Source organism: Scylla paramamosain, chromosome 41 (assembly GCF_035594125.1).
Source record: "Scylla paramamosain isolate STU-SP2022 chromosome 41, ASM3559412v1, whole genome shotgun sequence".
Lineage (NCBI taxonomy): Eukaryota > Metazoa > Arthropoda > Malacostraca > Decapoda > Portunidae > Scylla > Scylla paramamosain.
In genome coordinates this window covers 9,616,967-9,630,363 of record NC_087191.1, presented here as the reverse complement: position 1 = coordinate 9,630,363, position 13,397 = coordinate 9,616,967, and the positions used below count along the sequence as shown (strand labels likewise).

The 13,397-nt window shown below is 38.4% G+C and overlaps 1 protein-coding gene across 14 annotated transcripts in view; it reads left to right on the top strand.

Moving 5' to 3' along the window:
* LOC135092941 (uncharacterized) overlaps positions 1 to 13,397 on the top strand; it is a 393,086-nt gene that overhangs the window by 35,788 nt on the left and 343,901 nt on the right. Inside the window, exon 2 of one of the 14 annotated variants that reach the window (XR_010263126.1) lies at positions 4,187 to 4,277. The exons of 12 other annotated variants lie outside the window; for them this stretch is intronic. The gene's annotated coding sequence lies outside the window, so the exon portion shown is untranslated. The remainder of the gene's footprint in view (positions 1 to 4,186; positions 4,278 to 13,397) is intronic. One more of the 14 variants, XR_010263129.1, reaches the window with a different exon arrangement.

Genomic DNA, 13,397 nt, shown 5'->3' with positions numbered 1-13,397 from the left:
CCTCCTCCTCCTCCTCCTCCTCCTCCTCCTCCTCCTCCTCCTCCTCCTCCTCCTCCTCCTCCTCCTCCTCCTCCTCCTCCTCCTTCTCCTCTGTCAACAAAGCACCTCTCACTCTTGTGCTGCTGCTGAGCCAAAAATAATTGCCTAAATGAAATTTGCATGTGTTCGGGTATGAGAGAGAGAGAGAGAGAGAGAGAGAGAGAGAGAGAGAGAGAGAGAGAGAGAGAGAGAGAGAGAGAGAGTAATGGAAGAGAAATGCATGATAGCAAAAGGGGCCTGAGGACTCACACACGCACACACACACACACACACACACACACACACACACACACACACACACACACACACACACACACACACACACACACACAGAGAGAGAGAGAGAGAGAGAGAGAGAGAGAGAGAGAGAGAGAGAGAGAGAGAGAGAGAGAGAGAGAGAGAGAGAGAGAGAGAGAGAGAGAGAGAGAAGGGGATGCTGCAGGAAGAGAAAATTATGACTAGGGGAATAGTAGAGAGAGAGAGAGAGAGAGAGAGAGAGAGAGAGAGAGAGAGAGAGAGAGAGAGAGAGAGAGAGAGAGGGCGAGGGCAGGGAACTCCCTCTAATGAACTCACAAGGGTAAATCCTTTTCATTAAGACACCCGCGCAAAGGCAAAGAACAAAGGAAGAGACACAGACACACTCACGCTCAGTCAATCCTTGTGGGCGAGATGACTGACTTAGATAAACCGAAGGTACTTAAAGGGAAACACACAGTAAGGGAGAATTGGATGAAGGAATGTACGGGTTCTTGTCATGCGTGGAGGCTGACTAAAGGTATAGAAATTGAAGGAAAAAAATAGCTTGTTTACTTGCTTTGTCTTCTATAAATGGTAAATAAATAGAAAAGTGACTAGAAAATAAATGAAAATACGAGAGCAGTGAATGAAGAAATACGGTTTTTTTACGCATGAACGGGGCCTACCATGGCCATAAAGATTTAAAAGTGCTTGCTAATTTGCTTTGTCTCCTTTAAAAGGGAGGGAAAATCTGAGCAAGGGCACAAAATAAAAGGAAAGAAAAAGCATGATAATTTGCTTCGTCTTCAGAAAAAAAGAAAACTAAAATAAAATAGAAAAGAAAAGAAATCACAAGATAGTTGAAATTCTAAAGGGAGTATAAAATAAAGGCCAGCTTAGTTTCATCTTAGTTTCAGAGAGTTGTTGAGTCTGCCCTCCTGCAGCACTCGAGTCATAAGACTGATAGAAGACAGTGACAGGTGAAGAAACTTAGGTAAACTTCGAGAATTTAGTTATGCAGCTTCAGAAAGTGGTCAGTTAAAGAAGATAAACATTGATGCGTGGATAAACTAAACTAAACCTGGAGTATTTCAGTTTGACGCTTTTAGAGAGAGAGAGAGAGAGAGAGAGAGAAAAAAGAATACAAATAATTCATAAACAGTGATAGATTTTGACTTGAATAAACGTATTTGCAAGAAACGGAGACAGGTTAAATTAAATGAGTATATTGTTGGACACAGTAGAATTGTACTAAATTTAAAAAAATATATATAGAGAGAGAGAAATAAGAAACTGTGGTAGATGAACAAACTTTACCAACCTTAAAGTATATGGCTGGACGTGTTTAGAGAGTACAGAACAGGAATATATGCAGGCAAGGAACAGTGATAGATGGGCAGAGTTAATTAATGAACTATTTAAATGGACACCTCGGGACCATTAAATCCAGGATATACATGGCAAAGAAACCGTGACAAATGGACAACCTTAGCTAATCTTGCAGGATTGTGTTAGACACTTTGAACAAAAAAAGAAATGAAGAAATAGAGACGAAGACAAAACAATTTGAGATGGACAAATTTAAATAAGGTTACAGTATTTTGTTACACACCTTGAAAAGAAAATAAATGAAGCAGTAAAGAGAAAATTCAAGGTATGTAAATTCAACAAACCTGACATTATTTTGTTAGGCGCCATGGAAGAGAACGAAATGAAGGAGAAAAGAAACTCAGATGAAAAGGGAGAAATAATATATTTAACTACAACTGAAGGACTTCCCTTGAACACCTGGGATATACCGTAATTAGAGAATATATATTGGGAACACACGCATCAGCAAAGCACCTGACAAGCTTTTAAGAAATTAAGATAAAAGAAAATGGCAGTAGATTAAAAGAAAAAAAAGACAATAAAGGGAAATAAGATAGAATAAAAAAATAGGAAGTAAAAAAATAATATTACGATCTTGTGAAAAAAACAACAAAAAAAGAAAAAAGAAAAAATAGAAGAGTTGTAATTCAAAACGAGAGAGAGAGAGAGAGAGAGAGAGAGAGAGAGAGAGAGAGAGAGAGAGAGAGAGAGAGAGAGAGAGAGAGAGCATTCATAAACATACTGCCACACCCTTTCTGATATTAACAGAACGTATATTCTCTGTGGTCTGAAATATCACCTGAATTAAATATACTACAATTGCTGGGTTGAGGCGAGTGTAGGGGAAAGTCAGGTGTGCGTAGACGTCTAATTAAGGTGTACAGGTGAATCACGTGCGCTTCCCTCACCTGTAATTAATGTTGGGGTGGCTGTTTATCTGTGCTGAAATCTGGGTCTAATTCTGCATTTTTTGAGCTTGTAGAGAGAGAGAGAGAGAGAGAGAGAGAGAGAGAGAGAGAGAGAGAGAGAGAGAGAGAGAGAGAGAGAGAGAGAGAGAGAGAGAGTTAATCAGTCAGGTAGGTAGGGAGTCAGGCAGTCAGGCAGGCAGGCAGTCAGGCAGTCAGTCACCGGGACAGACAGACAGACCCAGTCACCTCAGCTTGGCGTAATAAAGTCCTTAATTACCGAGTCATTAACACATCATTTGCATTTCCCTCTCCTTCTGCTCCTTCTCTTCCTCTTCCTCTTCTTTCTTCTCCTATTACTCTTCGTCTTCCCATTGCTCTTCCTCCTCCTCCTCCTCCTCCTCCTCCTCCTCCTCCTCCTCCTCCTCCTCCTCCTCCTCCTCCTCCTCCTCCTCCTCCTCCTCCTCCAGAAATAGAAACCGCTAAGATACAATTCCATTTCTGTTTTCTTTCGCTTCACAGGTTAACTCTCTCTAATGTTTCTCTCCTCACTGTTAATTAAAGGTGGTGTTTTTTTTTTTGACGGTAAGGTTAATCCAAGTTTATCTTACGTGTTTTTTTTGTTTTTCGTTTGCGTTAATCCGTGAAAGTTTGCTGTTGTTTTATTTTCTTTTAGGGTTAAGAGGTAATTTAACTTTTTTTTTCTTGGTTGTGTTAGGGATTAGGTTTTTTTTTGTATTTCTTTTTTTGTATTTAAGTTGTTTTTTTTCTTGTTTTTTTTTTCAGTGTTATATTGATTTTTCTTTTTCTTGTGTACTGTTGGTAGTTTAAACTGTCAGAAACTTTCGGTGTTTGTTACTGGTATTATTGCTATTATTATTATTTATTTTTCTTATGATTTGTTTAGCCCTGGAAACTTGAACATTGTATAGACTGAAGCAGTTAGGATTTTCTCTTTTAGGTGTTTTAATGAAATTAGTTTATTTATTTTTTTTCTGGTGTATAGTTGGCTGCTATTTATAATGTGAGCTACCTTTATTTATTATGATATGTGTTGTTTTATGTATGCTTTTTTATTTTTTTTATTTATTTTTTTTTCGTTTAGGAATCGAAAGGGAATCATGGTTGGCATTGCAGTTTTTTTTCTCCATTTTTACTTATGTTAAGGGAATAATGGATGAAAATTATAAAGTTTTTTGTTTGCTTTATTTTTTTTTACTTTTTCAGAGTTACAAAATTTTAGTGACGTTTAGAGAGACTTGCGGCACGTTTTAAAGACTTTTTCAGGGATTTTGAGGCGTTAAGGGTTCATTTTACTCCATATTTTATTTCCTTCTATATACTTTTCAAGAGTGTTAAGGAAAATTGTTAGATATTCCGCTTTTAAATTTTAATCGTCTAAAGTTTTGAGATTTTAAGGACGTTTTTAGGGAGTTACCGACACCCTTATCAAAGACTCTCCAGGGATTTTGAGATAACATGTGTAGATTTAAACCTTTCTCTCCTTTCACTTTCTACAGAACGGTAAGGTAAATTTTAAGACAACTTTATTTTAGGTTCTCAAAAATTTAAAGATGTGAAAGTTGAGGGACTAATGGCACTTTCTAAAGACTATTTTTACTATTTTTTTTCAGTGGCCTTTGAGGAATAACTGTAGGAACCAAATGTGGGAGATCTTGGGAAGTGAGTTTCAAGGAATCCCTGTGTCCAATTTGCTACAGGAAGGTAAGGGTTTGAATTCCCTTGACTTCACCTTCACACTTTCCTGTTTGCTTGTCACCGTGAGAAGGGAAGAAGAGGGTAAGGAGAGGCGATAGAGAAACAGGGTAATAAAGCAGGGGAAGAGAAATGGGAGTAAAGAAGGATGGAAAATAGGGTATGAGAAGAGAGAACGGATTAAGAAAGGGAAAAGGAAAAACGAGATAAAGAAAGAAATATAATAGGAAAGGAGCAAAGATTGAAAAAAAGGAAATGAGGGAAGGAGGTAAAGATGGAAACAGAGTAGAGAAGGGGTAAAGCAAGTAAGGAAAAGTGGGAGAACGAAATAAAGAAAGAGAAAGAATAGGAAATGTGAAAAAGGGAGTAAAAAAAGATGGGAAACAAACAGAGAAAAAAGGTAGTAAAAGAAAGATGGAAATAGAGAATGAAAGGAAAAAAAGGAATAAGAAAAGAAAAATAGAAGGAAGGAGAGGATGTAATAATAGTAAAAGAAGGAAATAGAGTTGAAAAGGGGAAAAAGAAGAGGGGCAGAAGGAAGAAAAGGATATAAGGAAGTAAAGGAAGGAAATAGAGAAGAGAAAGAGAGAGGAAAATAAAGAAGGGAGAAGAGAAACGGAGGATGCTAGGAAGTAGAGGAATTATAGCAAGAAAAAAAATAGAGTAAGGAATAAAGAAATAAAGGAGAGAGATAGAAGAGCGAAGGAGAAAAGGAAATAAGAAAGAAGAGAACTAATGAAATGAAATAAAGACGTAAAAAGCAGAATACTTTAAGAAAAAAATGAAAGAGAGAGAGACAGACAAAAAAAGGAAGAAGAAAAGGAGGGAGGGAAGGAGACAAGGCGATAAAGAAGGGAGAAAGAAAAGAAAGGAAAACAAAATCAGAAAAGAAGAAGAAAAGAGAAAGATAAATAAAGACAAACAGAGAAAAGTAAGGACGAACAGAAGAGAAAGAGTAAGTGAAGAGAGGAAGAGAGAGAGAGAGGGGAGAGGGAAGGATGAAGGGAGGTAAGGAGGGAAGGAGAGAGGGAGGAAAAGGAAAGGATTGGAAGTATTAGTTAGTCTGTGTTTGGTTAACTTTAAGGGAGAGAGAGAGAGAGAGAGAGAGAGAGAGAGAGAGAGAGAGAGAGAGAGAGAGAGAGAGAGAGAGAGAGAGAGAGAGAGAGAGAGAGAGAGAGAGAATGTGAGTGTGTCAGGATTGTTTCTCTCTCTCTCTCTCTCTCTCTCTCTCTCTCTCTCTCTCTCTCTCTCTCTCTCTCTCTCTCTCTCTCTCTCTCTCTCTCTCTCTCTGTATTTTTCCTTTATTTGTTTAACTATTACTATTTTATTTTTCCTTTTCCTCTTATATTTCTTATGTATTTAATTCATCTTTTCCTTCCTCTTGTTTGCTTTCTTTATTGTATCCTTCTATCTTCCTTCCCTTCATCTTTCTTCCATTAGTGTTCATATATTTTCTCTCTCTCTCTCTCTCTCTCTCTCTCTCTCTCTCTCTCTCTCTCTCTCTCTCTCTCTCTCTCTCTCTCTCTCTCTCTCTCTCTCTCTCTCTCTCTCTCGGTAGCATGTATATGTTTAATCAAGTCTTCCCTCAGTCCTCTTGTGCCCTCCTCCTCCTCTTCCTCCTCCTCCTCCTCCTCCTCCTCCTCCTCCTCCTCCTCCTCCTCCTCCTCCTCCTCCTCCTCCTCCTCCTCCTCCTCCTCAAGACAAGGGAGGCGGACTCAGCTTCATTTTCATTGGCTGAGACAGGTGCTGGTCGTAGTGTCTCAGCCAATCACGTGCCTCGCTTGCTCTTATCTCGCTGGAGTGCCCAGTTTGTTGTCAGTCCTGTCAATAATGGGGGGGTTGCCGTGGTTGTGGTGGTTGTTGGAGGGATGGTGGTGGTGGTGGTGGTGGTGGTTGTTGTTGTAGTGGTAGTAGTTGTTGTTGTTGTTGTTGTTTCTATTCGTGTTATTTTTCTTTTTTTCTTGTTCTCGTTGGTTTTCTTGTTTTTGTTCTTTTTTTTTGCTTTTCTTCATGTTCTTGTTAATGTTGTTATTCTCCTCGTTTCCTGACAACAGCAACAATAACAAGCAAAACTTCTTGTTCTACTTGTTGTTATTCTTGTTCGGCTTCCTTCCTTTTTTTTTGTCCTCGTTTCTTAACAACAGCAACAAGAAGAAGAAAACAAGTAAAACAACAGCAATAACAAAACTACATAATTATAATTTCATTCTTATGCTCTTCCTCCTCCTCACTGTCTCTCTCATAAAAAAAAAAAGAAGAAAAGAAGAAGTTACATATCTTTATTCTACATACTTTCCATCCTTCTTGTCATACACACACACACACACACACACACTTTTTCACCCATGTAACTTATTTTCTACGTCAAAAGTATTTTCCAAAAGCATATTATTCTTGTATTTCCTGCCAGCTTTGAGAAAATCATGTTGGAAGATAGGGTAGGAAAAGTTAGGATAATTAAAGGAAGGAAAGAAGAGAAGGGAGGAAGGGAGAGGAGAGAGAGAGGGAGAGGAGGTTATGGGTACGAAGGACTCAAAGGAAGGGAGTGTGAGTGAGAGGAGGGAGAGATGGGAGGGAGAGAGTACGAGGTGGAGGAGGAATGGAAGGAAGGGGAGAAAGTAATAGAAGGAAGGAAAGAAGGAAGAGAGCAGGAAGCGATAATCAGGGAACGGGCGTAGGAAGTGTCAGAGAGAGAGAGAGAGAGAGAGAGAGAGAGAGAGAGAGAGAGAGAGAGAGAGAGAGAGAGAGAGAGAGAGAGAGAGAGAGAGAGACGAAAAACAGGCGAGCGGTAAATAAGATAATGAGAAGACGTCGAAAGTTGAGTGATTGAAGAGAAGGAAGGAAAAAAAAAGTGAAGAAAGGAGATAGATAAAGAACAGAATGAAGGGAAGGAGGTGGTGGAGGAGGAAGTGAAGATAAAATAACAGGAAGAAAGCAGGAAGAAAAACTGGAAGGATAGAAAGAGGAGGAAGAGGAGGAGACAACGTAAATAAAAGAATGAAGGAGAAAATAGGAGGAAGGACATGGGAGAGACAAAGGAGAAAAAAAAGAGAAGAATAGCAAAAAGGAAAAGCAAACAACAAAAGGGGATAAAAATAGAAGAGAAGGAAGATTAATAAAAAAAAATATATAGCAGAAGAAAAGAAAGATTTAGAGGAAAATGAGAAAGGACAAAATGATGAGAAAAAATAGATAGAAGAAAAGAGGAGGAGGAGAAAAGGAAGAAGAAGAATAGCAAAAAAAAAAAAAACAGAACAAGAGAAGGAAGAGGAGTAAAAAAAAATAGCAGAAAAAAGGCAGATTTAGTGGAGGAGGAGGAGGAGGAGGAGGAGAAGGAGAAGGAGAAGAGGCCAGCCAGCTCGAGGGTTCGCAGTAAAAGCAACGCCCCAAGGTTTCATAACAAGGGTTCGTAATTCGTCTCGGAGCTTCGGAGTTTGCATGAGGGAGTCGGAAAGCTGCCGCGAAGCCTCTAGGAACTCATTTGAAGCTCCGAAGTTTCACACAAAAGGTTCGAATCCCGTGAACCCGCTGTGTGCTGAAGTGAAACGTGAAGGCTGAGCAGGATGAGGTTCTTTTTTGTCTTTTTTTTTTTATGATTAAGGTTGTTTTTGTCTGTTTTTTGTGATTAACGTTTTTGTCTGTTTTTTTTTATTAAGCTTATTTTTGTCTGTTTTTTTATGATTAAGTTTGTTTTTGTCTGTTTTTTGTAATTAAGGTTTTTTTTTGTGATTAGGGCTGTTTCGTGGTTAAATGTTTTCGTTTTTTTTGTTTTTCTATTTTTTTTTTGTTTGTAGAAAAGATGACATTTTCTCTCATTGATTTTTTTAAGATTATTGTTTTGATTAGATTTAAGACGAAAAATTTGTATAGTGTTTTCTTTTTGTTTTGATTAGATATTTGTTTGTTTATAATCTTTTAAGGTAGGAAAGGTATTGTTTTTCTTTTTATTTTTAAAGGATAATTTATGGGTTGAATTTGAGAGAAAAAAATGGGGTATGTTTTCGTTTTCTTTTAATTTGATACTTTTTATTCGTCTTTTTCTTTAGGTAGAATTTTTTTTTTTCGTTGTGATATTTTTGAAGATTTCCTTTTTTAGGGTTAGATTTGAGAACGAAAAAAAATTGGCTTGTTTTCGTTATTTTCTCACGTACATATATACTTATCCTTTTTTTTGTGTGAAAGTAGAAAAGATAGTTTTTCTAATTTTTGCAAAGGTTTCTGTGTTAAATTTGAGAACTGGAAAATTTGAAATGTGTTGCTTATTTTTTAAAGGTAATTTTTTGGGGACTGAATTTGAGAATGGAAGAAATTTAGGGATACTCTCATTTGATATCAGTGAATTTGTTTACTTTTTTGTCCGATGTGTATCTCATCTGGCTGCGTTCATCTCTCTCCTCTGCCTCATTTATCTTCCTTTTTCTCCTTCTCTCATACTTAAGTCCAAATTTATTATGCTTTCCTTCATTCCATGCTTCAAAATAATCTCTCTCTCTCTCTCTCTCTCTCTCTCTCTCTCTCTCTCTCTCTCTCTCTCTCTCTCTCTCTCTCTCTCTCTCTCTCTCTCTCTCTCTCTCTCTCTCTCTCTCTCTCTCTCTCTCTCTCTCTACTAATCATTTGTCTTTTTCTTCTTACTTCCTTTCTTCATCCTTCCTTTCTTCCCTCCCTCTTTAGTTTTCATTTATGTGCATCCTCCTTCTACTCTTCCCTAATCCTTCCTCTTCTTTATTTTTTTCCTACTGTCCTTCCTTCTTTCATTACTACCTTTCTACTTTCCTTCCTTCCTTGCTTCGTTAATTCCTTTGTCTGTCTGTCTGTCTGTCTGTCTGTCTGTCTGTCTGTCTGTCTGTCTGTCTGTCTGTCTGTCTGTCTGTCTGTCTATCTGTCTTTGTCCTTGTTTCTGTCTCTCCTACTCTTCTTTCTTCCTATCCTTTCTTTTCCTTCTCTTCTCCTTCTTTCCTCTCTTTCTTGCTCGTGATTTTCTTCCTTTCCTTAAGTCTCTCCTCTTTTCTTCCTTTCCTCCCATTCCCTCGTTTTGTCTTCTATGGTTCTAATATTCTCCCACCTTTCCTTTCCTTTCTTTTCCTTTTCTTTCTTCACTTTTTCATTTCTTCGCTTGTTTGTTCGTTCCTTTCTTTCTTTTCTTTGTTCTTCTTTTCATCTTTTCCTCTGTTTTATTCTAGTTTTTCTTTCCTTTCTTCCTTTCATTTCCTTTCCTCTCCTTTTCTTCCTTCCTTCCTTCCTTCCTTCCTTCCTTCCTTCCTTCCTTCCTTCCTTCCTTCCTTCCTTCCTTCCTTCCTTCCTTCCTTCCTTCCTTCCTTCCTTCCTTCCTTCCTTCTGTTCTCTCCTATGACCCAGATCCTTTCCTTTCTTCTCCAGCTACCTCTTTCTCCTTCCTTCCTTCCTTTCTTTCTTTCTTTCTTTCTTTCTTTCTTTCTTTCTTTCTTTCTTTCTTTCTTTTTCTTTCTTCCTTCATTCCTTTCTCTTTTATGATCCATGTCCTTTCCTTCTTTCCTCTCTTCCTCCTGTCCCTCAATTCTCTCTCTCTCTCTCTCTCTCTCTCTCTCTCTCTCTCTCTCTCTCTCTCTCTCTCTCTCTCTCTCTCTCTCTCTCTCTCTCTCTCTCTCTCTCTCTCTCTCTCTCTCTCTCTCTCTCTCTCTCTCTCTCATCCCCCCACCCTCTCCCTACCAAGACGCGACTGTCACATTCGAGTTAAAATGTTGCCAGCTACTCACCATTCGGCAGACTCGTTTCCTTGCGCCAATTTTGGTAATAACACTAATGCCGAAGCGGGGGAGGGTCTTCTTGCGGCCCTGGCAATATTGCAAGTGGCGGTTCCGGTGCCAATATTGACGGTGGAGTGGCTCTCTTTGGCACTGATTGCGCATCACGTGATTCTGAATGGGTGAGGGAGGGACAAATTTTCATGCTTCGGGGTTTGATGTGTGTGTGTGTGTGTGTGTGTGTGTGTGTGTGTGTGTGTGTGTGTGTGTGTGTTGGGTGGGTGGGTGGGTTTGGTTGTGTGTGTGTCAATGGGTGAGTGTAGGAGGCTGGTGTTACTGGGTCGTTGTTGTTGTTGTTGTTGTTTTTATAGTGAAGTAGATGGTGATACTGTTGCTGTTGCAGTTCTAGTATCAGCAGTAGTAGTAGTAGTAGAAGTGGGCTTGTTTTTTTGCTAGTGGTATATTTATTTTTTGTTGCCCTAGGTCAGTACCCCTCTTACATAATACTCGTAAGTAGTAGTAGTAGTAGTAGTAGTTGTGGTGGTGGTGGTGGTGGTGGTAGCTAGTCAAATACTAACAGTGGTAAGTAATAGTGTTAGTGGTGGTGGCAGCAATAAAGTGTTGTTTTTGTTGTCAGTTTATATACAGAATAACTCTACAGAGAGAGAGAGAGAGAGAGAGAGAGAGAGAGAGAGAGAGAGAGAGAGAGAGAGAGAGAGAGAGAGAGATTTATTCCCCCGTATTATTTGTTTCAGCTGACCATCTCTCTCCCAAACTGTCACCCAACTAACCTGTCAAAAGAGGTGATTTAAGGCTCATATTTGTCTGTGTTTTTTTTACATATATCACTGTTTCTCTCTCTCTCTCTCTCTCTCTCTCTCTCTCTCTCTCTCTCTCTCTCTCTCTCTCTCTCTCTCTCTCTCTCTCTCTCTCTCTCTCTCTCTCTCTCTCTCTCTCTCTCTCTCTCTCTCTCTGTGTGTGTGTGTGTGTGTGTATCCGTCCATTTGTCTCTCTCTTTCTGTCTTTGTTTTCCTCGCTCTCCTTTCCTGTTTTTTTTTATTCCTTCCCTCCTTTTCTCTCACTCCCTTATTCTCTCCTTTTCTCCTCCCTCTCCTCTTCCTTTTCTTTCTCCGTTTTCTCTCCGTCGTTCCCTATTTCTCATTCCCACGGTTATTTTTCTGTTTCTGTCTGGCTGTCAGTTTGTCTACCGTCTGTTTGTTCGTCAGTATATCTGTATGCTTTCCTTTTTCTCTCTCTCTCTCTCTCTCTCTCTCTCTCTCTCTCTCTCTCTCTCTCTCTCTCTCTCTCTCTCTCTCTCTCTCTCTCTCTCTCTCTCTCTCTCTCTCTCTCTCTCTCTCCACTATTTTTCATTCCTTTTCTGTATCATTCCTCACTTCCCTCATCCTCTCCTCTTTCTCACTGTCTCTCCCATTCCTTCCCTTCCTCACTGCCTTCACCCATTCCTTCCCTTTCTCACTGCTCTCACTCTCCTTCCCTTCGTTTCCTCTCTGCCCTCACCCTCTGCTTTCCTTCCTTTCTCCCTCTCCCTTCTGTCAATCGGACCTTTTTTTCTCATTCCCACGGCTTGAAAAACTCGGGACCCACCTCCCCAGTGCGCCGTTCCTGTGGCTGGATGGTCCGCCCTGCAATGTTTACAAGCCAGCGATCAAGGACAGCCACGTGTGGGAGGTGCCTCCGACCTACACGCAGTCTGACCGTGTTTATTAATTCAAAGTGTGGCCGTATTCACCATACGCATCCTGACCTTGAGTGTCGAGGTGTTCTGGTTTGTGTGGGGTTGTCTTGTGTTTGGTTTGACGGTTTGTGGTTTTGAGTTTGGTTCCTCTTTGGTGTTTTTATTTATTTGTTTATTTTTTTGTTTGTTTTGTTGGGTGTTTTAGTTTTTTTTTGTTAGGTGTTTTTTTGTGTGTGTTTTGGGTATTATTGCTTTGTTTGTCTTTTGTTGTTAATATTCTTGGTTACTGTGAAGAATATTTTGTACACACACACACACACACACACACACACACACACACACACACACACACACACACACACACACACACACACACACACACACACACACACACACACACACACACACACACACACACACACACCAAAAGAAAAAAATACTTCCAGTGTTTTCGTTCCTTTTGAGTTTGTGTAGTATTTCTCTTCCTTTGTTCTTTGTCTTTTTGTTTAATTCTTTATAGACTTTGCATGATTTTTGTTTTGTTTTGATTACTTCGTTTTTTTTTTATCATTAATAACGCTAAGATGTGGCTGTTTTTTTTTTTTTATTCGTCTTGTTTTTTGTTGTTTTTATTTACATGATCTCGTTTTCTTGAGTTGTGTGACATTTAGATATGATTTCACTTTAATTTTTCAGTAATGCAAGGATGTATATATAATTTGTTTTTTTTCAGTTTGAGCTATTTATTTTATTTTTTTATTTATTTTTTCTAATGCTAAGATTTAAATACTTCGGATATTTTGCTTCACTTATTTTTCATTACGTTTTTTGTGACATTTTGTTGATTCTTTTTTTTTTTTTTGTTCTTTAGTATACTTCATTTCAATATTGTGCTGTGCAGCTTTTTATTATTATTTTTTTCATTGTTCCTGTTATTTTTCTTACTCTTGCTATGTTTTATTCCTTTTATTTTTTTTCTTGATTGTTTTGTGTGAAATTGTTTTTCTTTCTGTATCTAAGTCTGTCTTGATTACTAATATGTGACTAGTTGAAAATTAAACCATATTTTTTTTTATCTCTTTTTTTTTCTTTGTTACTGAAATACTTGAATGTGATTGGTGAGAGTTTTGGCGTCTTGTCAAATTCCGCTTTCTCATTGGCTAATAGGAATGTGGCAATTTCCATCTGTTTTAATTTTTTTTTTCTTTTTTGGAATACTGCACTGTGGTTGGCTACAGTTGTGGCGTCTTGTCTATTCCTGCTTTCTCATTGGTTAACTAAAATGTGATGTCATTGGCTAGAATTCTCGTTTCCTCATTGAGAGTTTTTATTTATTTCCTCGTTATTTTCTTCTGTTCGTTTTGTCTTTTTCTTTTCCTTTTTGTTTTGTTTCTTTGCGTCTATTTTTTTTTATATTATTTTCTTAGTACTTGAATGTGATTGCTTAGAACTCCGGCGTATTAACAAATCTCGCTTTCTCATTGGCTGACAGAAATGTAGCGTCGTTGTACTCAAATGATTTTTCAATTAATTCCATCTGTTTCCATAATTTTTTTTTCTCCTGTCAATTTTTCTTATGTTGGAATACCTGAACATGATTGGTTAGAATTCTAGCGTCTTACCAAATCTCGCTTTCCCATTGGCTGTCAGAAATGTAGCGTCAATGTGCTGAAAGGATTTTTTTTACCTTTTTTTATTTATAGAGTAGGAAAA